This window comes from Pristiophorus japonicus, chromosome 15 (genome assembly GCF_044704955.1).
Source record: "Pristiophorus japonicus isolate sPriJap1 chromosome 15, sPriJap1.hap1, whole genome shotgun sequence".
Taxonomy (NCBI): domain Eukaryota; kingdom Metazoa; phylum Chordata; class Chondrichthyes; family Pristiophoridae; genus Pristiophorus; species Pristiophorus japonicus.
Genome location: NC_091991.1, coordinates 161,243,213 through 161,253,639, shown reverse-complemented (window position 1 = coordinate 161,253,639; position 10,427 = coordinate 161,243,213). Strand labels below are relative to the sequence as shown.

The window sequence follows — 10,427 nt, the reverse complement described above, 5'->3', positions numbered from 1 at the left end:
CCCTCCCTCCCTCTCTCTCCCCCTCCCTCCCTCTCTCTCCCCCTCCCTCCCTCTCTCTCTCCCCCTCCCTCCCTCTCTCTCTCCCCCTCCCTCCCTCCCTCTCTCCCCCTCCCTCTCCCCCTCCCCTCTCCCCCTCTCTCTCTCCCCCTCCCTCCCTCTCTCTCTCCCCCTCCCTCCCTCCCTCTCTCTCCCCCCCCTCCCTCTCTCTCTCTTTCTCTCCCTCCCTCCCTCCCTCTCTCTCCCCTTCCCTCCTCTCTCTCTCCTCCTTCCCCCCTCCCTCCCTCTCTCTCCCCCGACCCGAACCGTACTGACCCAACCCGACCCGACGCCACCTACCTGTAAATCTGGTGCTGGGGACGGGCCCTGCCCGAAGTCTCGGGCCGGCCCGTTCAGCCTTCGTTCCCGAAAGGCCTGCCTGAAGCACTTTCACACAGGTAGGAAGATGGTTTATTTAATCTTTTCTTTGCTTATAAATGTTTATTCAGGTTGGATTTATTTGTATAATATTTGTAGAAGTATAAATAAGGATTGATTGTAGAATTTAATGACTTCCCTTCTCCCCCCCCCACCTCGTTCTGGATGCCTAATTTGTAACCTGCGCCTGATTTTTTAATGTGTAGAACAGGTTTTTTCAGTTCTACAAAAATCTTCACTTGCTCCATTCTTAGTTAGTTTGGAGTACGTTTTCACTGTGGAAACTTTGAAATCAGGCGTCAGTGGCCGGACACGCCCCCTTTTGAAGAAAAAATTCTGTTCCAAAGTGGAATTGTTCTACCTGACTAGAACTGCAGAAAAAAAAATGTGGAGAATTGCGATTTCTAAGATAGTCCGTTCTCCACCAGTTGCTCCTAAAAATCAGGCGTAAATCATGTGGGAACTTGGGCCCCATGTTCCAAAACATAGGCCTTACACTAAACATTCGTGAGACAAAGGTCCTCCACCAACCTGACCCCGCCACAGCACTGGCTCCCAGTCATCAAGATCCACGGCGTGGCCTGGACAACGTGGACCACTTTCCATACCTTGGGAGCTTATTATCAGCAAGGGCAGACGTCGACGACAAGATTCAACACCGCCTCCAGTGTGCCAGCGCAGCTTTCGGCCGCTTGAGGAAAAGAGTGTTCGAAGATCAGGCCCTCAAATCTGCCACCAAGCTTATGGTCTACAGGGCTGTAGTGATAGCCACCCTCTTGTATGGCTCAGAGACGTGGACCATGTACAGTAGACACCTCACATCGCTGGAGAAATACCACCACCGATGTCTCCGCAAGATCCTGCAAATCCCCTGGGAGGACTGGCGCACTTATGTTATTATCCTCGATCAGGCCAACATCCCCAGCATCGAAGCACTGACCACACTTGATCAGCTCCGCTGGGCAGGCCACATTGTTCGCATGCCTGACACGAGACTCCCAAAGCAAACGCTCTACTCGGAACTCCTACACGGCGAGCGAGCCCCAGGTGGGCAGAGGAAACGTTTCAAGGACACCCTCAAAGCCTCCTTGATAAAGTGCAACATCCCCACCAACACCTGGGAGTCCCTGGCCAAAGACCGCCCCAAGTGGAGGAGGTGCATCCAGGAGGGCGCTGAGCACCTCGAGTCTTGTCGCCCAGAGCACGCAGAAAACAGGCGCAGGCAGCGGAAGGAGCGTGCGGCAAACCTGTCCCACCTATCCTTTCCCTCAACAGCTGTCTGTCCCACCTGTGACAGAGACTGCAATTCCCGTATTGGACTGCACAGTCACCTGAGAACTAATTTTTAAGAGTGGAAGCAAGCCTTCCTCGATTTCGAGGGACTGCCTATGATTGATGATTCTAGACCCATTTCACCAAATGGACAGCAGAGGGCAGTAAACACAATCAATCTCGGAAATTATTTCACATTGAACAAACGGTTCATTCTGCTGAGATTTAGTGTGATTATCCATCATTCCTGTCAACACTAATCTGCCAGAGCAATAGTCCACCAAATAATGTTTGCAAACATCCATCAGCAAAAATTGTTGAAAAAGAAGACTGTGGAAAACAAGTTAAATAAGTTGAATTCAACAACTTAAGTTAGAAAAGAAAGAACTTGCATTTATATGGCGCCTTTCATGACCTCAGGACGTCCAAAGTGCTTTACAGACAATGAAATATAAACTTGCATTTATATAGCACCTTTAGCATAGTAAAATGTCCCAAGGCGCTTCATAGGAGCATAATCAGACAAAAATTAACAATGAGGCAAAGTAGGAGACATTAGGACAGATGGCTAAAAGCTTGGTTAAAGAATTTGGTTTTAAGGAGCGTCTTCATGGGAGTCAGGTGACTGCTTCTCCTAAAATGTTTAGATTGAACCATAATTGCTGCGAGAAACCTTGGAGAAAATCATAGGGGCGTTGAAAGAATTGTGTATTTTTCATTTTCTTTGAATACTTTAATTTTTTTCATAACAATATTGAAGATGGGTCAAAAGACTGCTGATTGACAGTCAACAATTATCCAATCGGGTAAGGAGGAGTATGTTTAGTGAGGGAAGGCGGGGCATCGTGAGGATTGACATGTCACACGGCCAATGGCGGAGTCATGGGGTGGGGCAGTTGGAGGCGAGAGGTCATGTGATGAAATCTCCAGTAATGCATGCAACCAGAGATGGCAACCCTAGAATTATCCCGCGATATCTCTGGCATATCTTCAGGTCGCTGGTTCAGGCCTGACAGCGGGGAGAGCCTTTGAAGCAGATTTTCTGCCTGTTGCCTAGCTAGGGAGTGGAGCACGATAGCCAGGGGCTAAGAGGGGACAGAGTATTTTCTAAATGTTTTTATCCAATGGTTACAAAGGCATATGTCTGTTGTTGGTAAATGTAAAGCTGGCTATTGTCGAATAAATTCCCTCTGTGCTTCGGAGGGAATAATAAATAACATTTCATTTACAGAGGCCAAACTTATTTTTCTATTGAATTTGCTTCTACTTCTTAAGCTCACTAATTTACCCCCTTCCCCAACTCTCCTGAAAACACTGCTCAGGTTCCACGGGCTCTGGTTCCACATGCAAAGGGCACTTTCTGGCACCTTGTCTAAGGGGCCAATAATTATGTGTGAGCCTTGGCAATGAATATTGGCAGGCTACTCGACAGCAGGGGCTTATGGTCTGCAGGGCAGTAGTGATAACCGCCCTCCTATATGGCTCAGAGACGTGGAATCTCAAAGTGGACATCTTAAAACGCTGGAGAAGTACCACCAGCGCTGTCTCCGCAAGATCCTGCCAATCCCCTGGGAGGATAGATGCACCAATGTCAGTGTTCTTGCTCAGGCCAACATCCCCAGCATCGAAGCACTGACCACGCTCGACCAGCTCCGTTGGGCGGGCCACATCGTCCACATGCCCAACACGAGAATCCCAAAGCAAGCGCTCTACTCAGAACTCTTAGATGGCAAGCAAGCCCCAGGTGGGCAGAGGAAATGTTTCAAGGACACCCTCAAAGCCTCCTTGATAAAGTGCAACATCCCCACCGGCACCTGGGAGTCCCTGGCCAAAAACCGCCCTAAGTGGAGGAAGAGCTGAGCATCTCGAGTCTCATCACCGAGAGCATGCAGAAAACAAGCGCAGGCAGCAGAAGGAGCGTGCGGCAAACCAGGCTCCCCACCTGCCCTTTCCTTCAACCATTGTTTGTCCCACCTGTGACAGAGACTGTAATTCCTGTATTGGACTGTATGGCCACCAGAGAACTCACATTTAGAGTGGAAGCATGTCTCCCTCGATTTCGAGGGACTGCCTGTGATAATGATGATGATTACCAGGGAGTCCGATCCAGACATCCGTGCACATGCAGCTTCCAGGAACGATCATTGGATAGCAATCAGGTGTGTGAGCCCTTTTATGTAAACAGCAATCGCTTCTCGGCCTTTTGGCTAAGATCATGCGTAACTGACCTGACAGGGGAGTAACCATGACCCCAAAGTGGTTCTCCCTGGATCAGGAAGGTGGTTCTCCTGTGCTTTTTGGCAATAGGAGGTGGGTGGGGTGGATTGACCCATCCACCTCCATGGCACGAACCTGGTATTGCAGTACTTCCAGGAACGGTGCAGTGGCTCTCGGCCTTTTGGCTAAGAGCATTGGCGCAGAGTGATCCTTGATGTGTGCAAGGTGACCTCTGGCGTTTGTGATTTGACAAAGAATTGGAAAGATTGGCTACGAATAAAAAAAAAAAAATTTTTTTAATTAAAAAACCAGCAAATGCTGGAAGTACTCAGCAGACCAAATATTTTTCCAGCGCTTTATGATATATAATTCAGATTTCCAGCATCCGCAGTATTTTGCCTTTTGGATGAACCCTTTTCACTGAGACAGACTGCGGTGTCTGTACTATTGCCAGGGTGCACCACAGAGAAGAGGATTAAATCTGGGGCAGGCTTGATCTTACAGCAACAGCCAGTCACTGAACAATTCATTGAATCATCATGGGGAAACTTGATTGTTAAATTGACCCCTAGGCTGCTGAAAACCCATTTGTAAACAGAGTAGAAATCCATGAGAAACGGCCCGATAATTAATGCCTTCACAATAGCCACACAAAAGTAATTCAGACTGTTTTTCATTCTGCTGGTTCACATGTTACATCTCCCTTACCGCACAAAACATTTATATTTATAGACTTTAGATTTTATGTGAAGCAGTCATTAGGTTGTGTTTGTTCTTTGTCTTGCTTGTTTTCCATCCTAGAGTAGATAGATGGTAAAGAATATCGGGTTTGAATAATGTCCAAGCCACTCAGTTTTATTTCAACACCTAATCAAATCATAATGTTTTGAAAAAAAATATTTTGCAAGGCAATTATTATTTTGGATATATTAATCAGCCAGGAACAGTGTGTCATGTTAGAGTGTGATGGTGTGTAGTGTTAGCATTTGGGTTCCTGCGCCTGGCTCTCCACACAGTATCCTCCAGAGCTTGACCCCTAGGGGAGTCGAGAGTTATGGGGAACAGGCAGGAAAATGGAGTTGAGGCCAAGATCAGGCCAGCCGTGATCTTATTGAATGGTGGAGCAGGTTCGAGGGGCCAAATGGCCTACTCCTGCTCCTAATTCTTATGTTCTTATGTTCTCGGAGTGCCATCAGGGAAAGCATCAAGTGGAGATTGTTATGTTTTGAATGAAGAGTCAGACTAGATTCTGCAAGCTCAAAGTAAGTGTGACCACGTAGTCCTTTATTCCAGGTCTCAGAGTGCCTCTCCAGCCTGTGAGGCCTCCTTATATACAGGTGCTCCCAAGGGATTGTGGGATCCCTTGGGACTCCAGGGGATAAACCCTCTGATGGTTAGACATCGTAATTACAGGTTTGCATACATAACAGAGATCATGTGCTTTTCCCAAAGGATGGAAAAGAAGATCAGGATGCTGACTAATCTGTGCCGGAATCTCTATTCCGGGTCATTCTAGGCAACTCCTAGCAGCTGGATATAGAACAACACTGGGAGATGGTCTCCAGCCTCAGGTTTTGTTTGTGGCCCAGGGATACTCAGTAAGGAGAGAGAGGAGGAAAGGCAATTAAATGATTAAGTGGTGAGTTAATATTAGTAATGAAATACTGGTCAATTGAATTTGTCTATTCTAGTCATAAGTAACTTTGCAACACGTGCATGGGATAAGTAAGGTGCCTGTTTTTGTCTGTATGTATTGAAGGCTTTGGCATCATAAACATTTAAATACAAAGTTTGTGTGTTGTGATTGAATAGTAATAATGGACTGTGTCTGAGAGCATGATGGATAATGATGTATCTGACCTTATGTCTCATCCATTAATTGCCTCACCCATCCTGGTGTTAGTAAGACAATAATTTACTATCAACCTCTGGTATCATTTAAATCTGTTAATCAGGGGATGAAATCAATAGATCATTGTTTAATTAAGATTACTTTAGCCTCACTTTGCCGTTATTTTTCTGCTCTTTCGCCGGAAACTTTGAGAAGGATAAATTGAAAAAGGCAGCAATAATTGACAATGGCAAATTGATACTAGATAATGCCACAGAAATGGCCGTACCGGGGTTGGGGGGGGAGTTAGAGGCCCAGCCAATGGAGATAGGCGGGATAGATATCAGAAATAATGCTCCACCACCAATGCAGTACTTTTTCTGACAGAGGATTCTGTGTGTTTACATTGAACAAGCACTAACATTTTAGTTAACTACAGCAGCACTTAAATAAAGAACCAAGGTGGGCTGAACACCAGAATGAAAACACAACTTTGAGTTTAATACCCATATAATATCGACAAATACTTCGATATTTTTATCGCTGGATTGTGCAGTGCAGAGGGGCTATAACATCAGGCCTGCAATCACGTGCAAAATTATAAGCTTTTATTGAAAACTGAAGCCAAATTCACATACATATTTATATATTCATATTTAATCTGATGTGAACAAATACAAGCTTTGTAAATGCATGCTCCAATATGGAAACAATTAGACGATATCACCACAATCTACCTCAAACTATCCTGTGGGAGCCTGAAATACAGAAACTATTTCAAAATTAAACTCAATGATATCATCTACAACTAATGTCACTGCTAGAGTATTGAGGTTCATTACAAATTATTGAAATGAATTCTGGCGAAATAATTTATGCCTCTATGCATTGCTGGATTAAATTTTCTAATGTCATTAAAAGAAAGTCTTGGATTTATATAGCGCCTTTCTCGACCACCGGACGTCTCAAAATGTTTTACAGCTAATGAGGTACTTTTGGAGCGTAGTCACTGTTGTAATGTGGGAAAAGTGGCAGCCAATTTGCGCGTAGCAAGCTCCCACAAACAGCGATGTGGTAATGACCAGATAAATTGTTTTTGTTCTGTTGATTGAGGGATAAATATTAGCCAGGTCACCGCGGATAACTCCCCTGCTCTTCTTCGAAATAGTGCCATGGGATCTTTTACGTCCACCTGAGAGCAAGCAGAGCCTTGGTTTAACGCTTCATCCAAAAGACGGCACCTCTGACAGTGCAGTGCTCCCTCAGCACTGCACTGGAGTGTCAGCCTAGATTTTTTTTATGCTCAAGTCCCTGGAGCGGATAAAAGAATAAGATTGTGTTTTAATTTAATGTGGAGACTTATTGTGAGTTGACTTGATAAGAGACAGGTCCTCTGGTGGTTGTTGTGTTAGCTCAGTGTTCATCAGGAGAGAGTATGAGGTTTGGAGCAATTGGTTAGTGTGATAGTTTTAGACACAGCCACACAAGCACACACACTTACAAGATGGCTCTTAACAGAACTGTGACCACATGGCCTTTTATTGTTATTACATCAGTAGTTATTCCATCAGTTGTCCACCAGATGGAGTAGTCCACTAGATAGCTCTATTACAGTTAGCTGCCGGTGAAGTATGCTGTATGGGTTAAGATTCAGAGAAAAGAGCTACATGCTACACAAACAGTTTGCCTTGGGATTGAAGAGCTAAATTACACTGAGGAAAATTTGTTGCTTGGATTGTTGCATGAGAGGCCAGCTAATAGACTCAAGAATCATAAAATCATGGAAATTTACAGCACGGAACATAAGAACATAAGAATTAGGAACAGGAGTAGGACATCTAGCCACTCGAGCCTGCTCCGCTATTCAACAAGATCATGGCTGATCTGGCCGTGGACTCAGCTCCACTTACCTGCCCGCTCCCCATAACCCTTAATTCCCTTATCGGTTAAAAATCTACCGATCTGTGATTTGAATACATTCAATGAGCTAGCCTCAACTGCTTCCTTGGGCAGAGAATTCCACAGATTCACAACCCTCTGGGAGAAGAAATTCCTTCTCAACTCGGTTTTAAATTGGCTCCCCCGTATTTTGAGGCTGTGCCCCCTAGTTCTAGTCTCCCCGACCAGTGGAAACAACCTCTCTGCCTCTATCTTGTCTATCCCTTTCATTATCTTAAATGTTTCTATAAGATCACCCCTCATATTTCTGAACTCCAATGAGTAAAGACCCAGTCTACTCAATCTATCATCATTAGGTAACCCCCTCATAGAAACATAGAAACATCGAAACATAGAAACATAGAAAATAGGTGCAGGAGTAGGCCATTCGGCCCTTCTAGCCTGCACCGCCATTCAATGAGTTCATGGCTGAACATGCAACTTCAGTACCCCATTTCTGCTTTCTCACCATACCCCTTGATCCCCCTAGTAGTAAGGACTTCATCTAACTCCTTTTTGAATATATTTAGTGAATTGGCCTCAACAACTTTCTGTGGTAGAGAATTCCACAGGTTCACCACTCTCTGGGTGAAGAAATTACTCCTCATCTCGGTCCTAAATGGCTTACCCCTTATCCTTAGACTGTGTCCCCTGGTTCTGGACTTCCCCAACATTGGGAACATTCTTCCTGCATCTAACCTGTCTAACCCCGTCAGAATTTTAAACGTCCAAATTTGCGGATGACACTAAGTTGGGTGGCAGTGTGAGCTGCGAGGAGGATGCTGTGAGGCTGCAGAGCGACTTGGATAGGTTAGGTGAGTGGGCAAATGCATGGCAGATGAATTATAATGTGGATAAATGTGAGGTTATCCACTTTGGTGGTAAAAACAGAGAGACAGACTATTATCTGAATGGTGACAGATTAGGAAAAGGGGAGGTGCAAAGAGACCTGGGTGTCGTGGTACATCAGTCATTGAAGGTTGGCATGCAGGTGCAGCAGGCGGTTAAGAAAGCAAATGGCATGTTGGCCTTCATAGCAAGGGGATTTGAGTACAGGGGCAGGGAGGTGTTGCTACAGTTGTACAGGGCATTGGTGAGGCCACACCTGGAGTATTGTGTACAGTTTTGGTCTCCTAACCTGAGGAAGGACATTCTTGCTATTGAGGGAGTGCAGCGAAGGTTCACCAGACTGATTCCCGGGATGGCGGGACTGACCTATCAAGAAAGACTGGATCAACTGGGCTTGTATTCACTGGAGTTCAGAAGAATGAGAGGGGACCTCATAGAAACATTTAAAATTCTGACGGGGTTAGACAGGTTAGATGCAGGAAGAATGTTCCCAATGTTGGGGAAGTCCAGAACCAGAGGTCACAGTCTAAGGATAAGGGGTAAGCCATTTAGGACCGAGATGCGGAGGAACTTCTTCACCCAGAGAGTGGTGAACCTGTGGAATTCTCTACCACAGAAAGTTGTTGAGGCCAATTCACTAAATATATTCAAAAAGGAGTTAGATGAGGTCCTTACTACTAGGGGGATCAAGGGGTATGGCGAGAAAGCAGGAATGGGGTACTGAAGTTGAATGTTCAGCCATGAACTCATTGAATGATGGTGCAGGATAGAAGGGCCGAATGGCCTACTCCTGCACCTATTTTCTATGTTTCTATGTTTTTTATGAGGTCCCCTCTCATTCTTCTGAACTCCAGTGAATACAAGCCCAGTTGATCCAGTCTTTCTTGATAGGTCAGTCCCGCCATCCCGGGAATCAGTCCGGTGAACCTTCGCTGCACTCCCTCAATAGCAAGAATGTCCTTCCTCAGGTTAGGAGACCAAAACTGTACACAATACTCCAGGTGTGGCCTCACCAAGGCCCTGTACAACTGTAGCAACACCTCCCTGCCCCTGTACTCAAATCCCCTTGCTATGAAGGCCAACATGCCATTTGCTTTCTTAACCGCCTGCTGTACCTGCATGCCAACCTTCAATGACTGATGTACCATGACACCCAGGTCTCTTTGCACCTCCCCTTTTCCTAATCTGTCACCATTCAGATAATAGTCTGTCTCTCTGTTTTTACCACCAAAGTGGATAACCTCACATTTATCCACATTATACTTCATCTGCCATGCATTTGCCCACTCACCTAACCTATCCAAGTCGCTCTGCAGCCTCATAGCATCCTCCTCGCAGCTCACACTGCCATCCAACTTAGTGTCATCCGCAAATTTGGAGATACTACATTTAATCCCCTCGTCTAAATCATTAATGTGCAGTGTAAACAGCTGGGGCCCCAGCACAGAACCTTGCGGTACTCCACTAGTCACTGCCTGCCATTCTGAAAAGTACCCATTTACTCCTACTCTTTGCTTCCTGTCTGACAACCAGTTCTCAATCCATGTCAGCACACTACCCCCAATCCCATGTGCTTTAACTTTGCACATTAATCTCTTGTGTGGGATCTTGTCGAAAGCCTTCTGAAAGTCCAAATATACCACATCAACTGGTTCTCCCTTGTCCACTCTACTGGAAACATCCTCAAAAAATTCCAGAAGATTTGTCAAGCATGATTTCCCTTTCACAAATCTATGCTGACTTGGACCTATCATATCACCTCTTTCCAAATGCACTGCTATGACATCCTTAATAATTGATTCCATCATTTTACCCACGACCGATGTCAGGCTGACCGGTCGATAATTCCCTGTTATCTCTCTCCCTCCTTTTTTAAAACGTGGGGTTACATTGGCTACCCTCCACT

At 45.5% G+C, this 10,427-nt stretch overlaps 1 pseudogene; it reads left to right on the top strand.

Moving 5' to 3' along the window:
• The first annotated feature begins 3,873 nt into the window (after positions 1-3,873).
• On the top strand, positions 3,874-4,075 carry LOC139225990 (U2 spliceosomal RNA; annotated as a pseudogene).
• Positions 4,076-10,427: the final 6,352 nt, after the last annotated feature.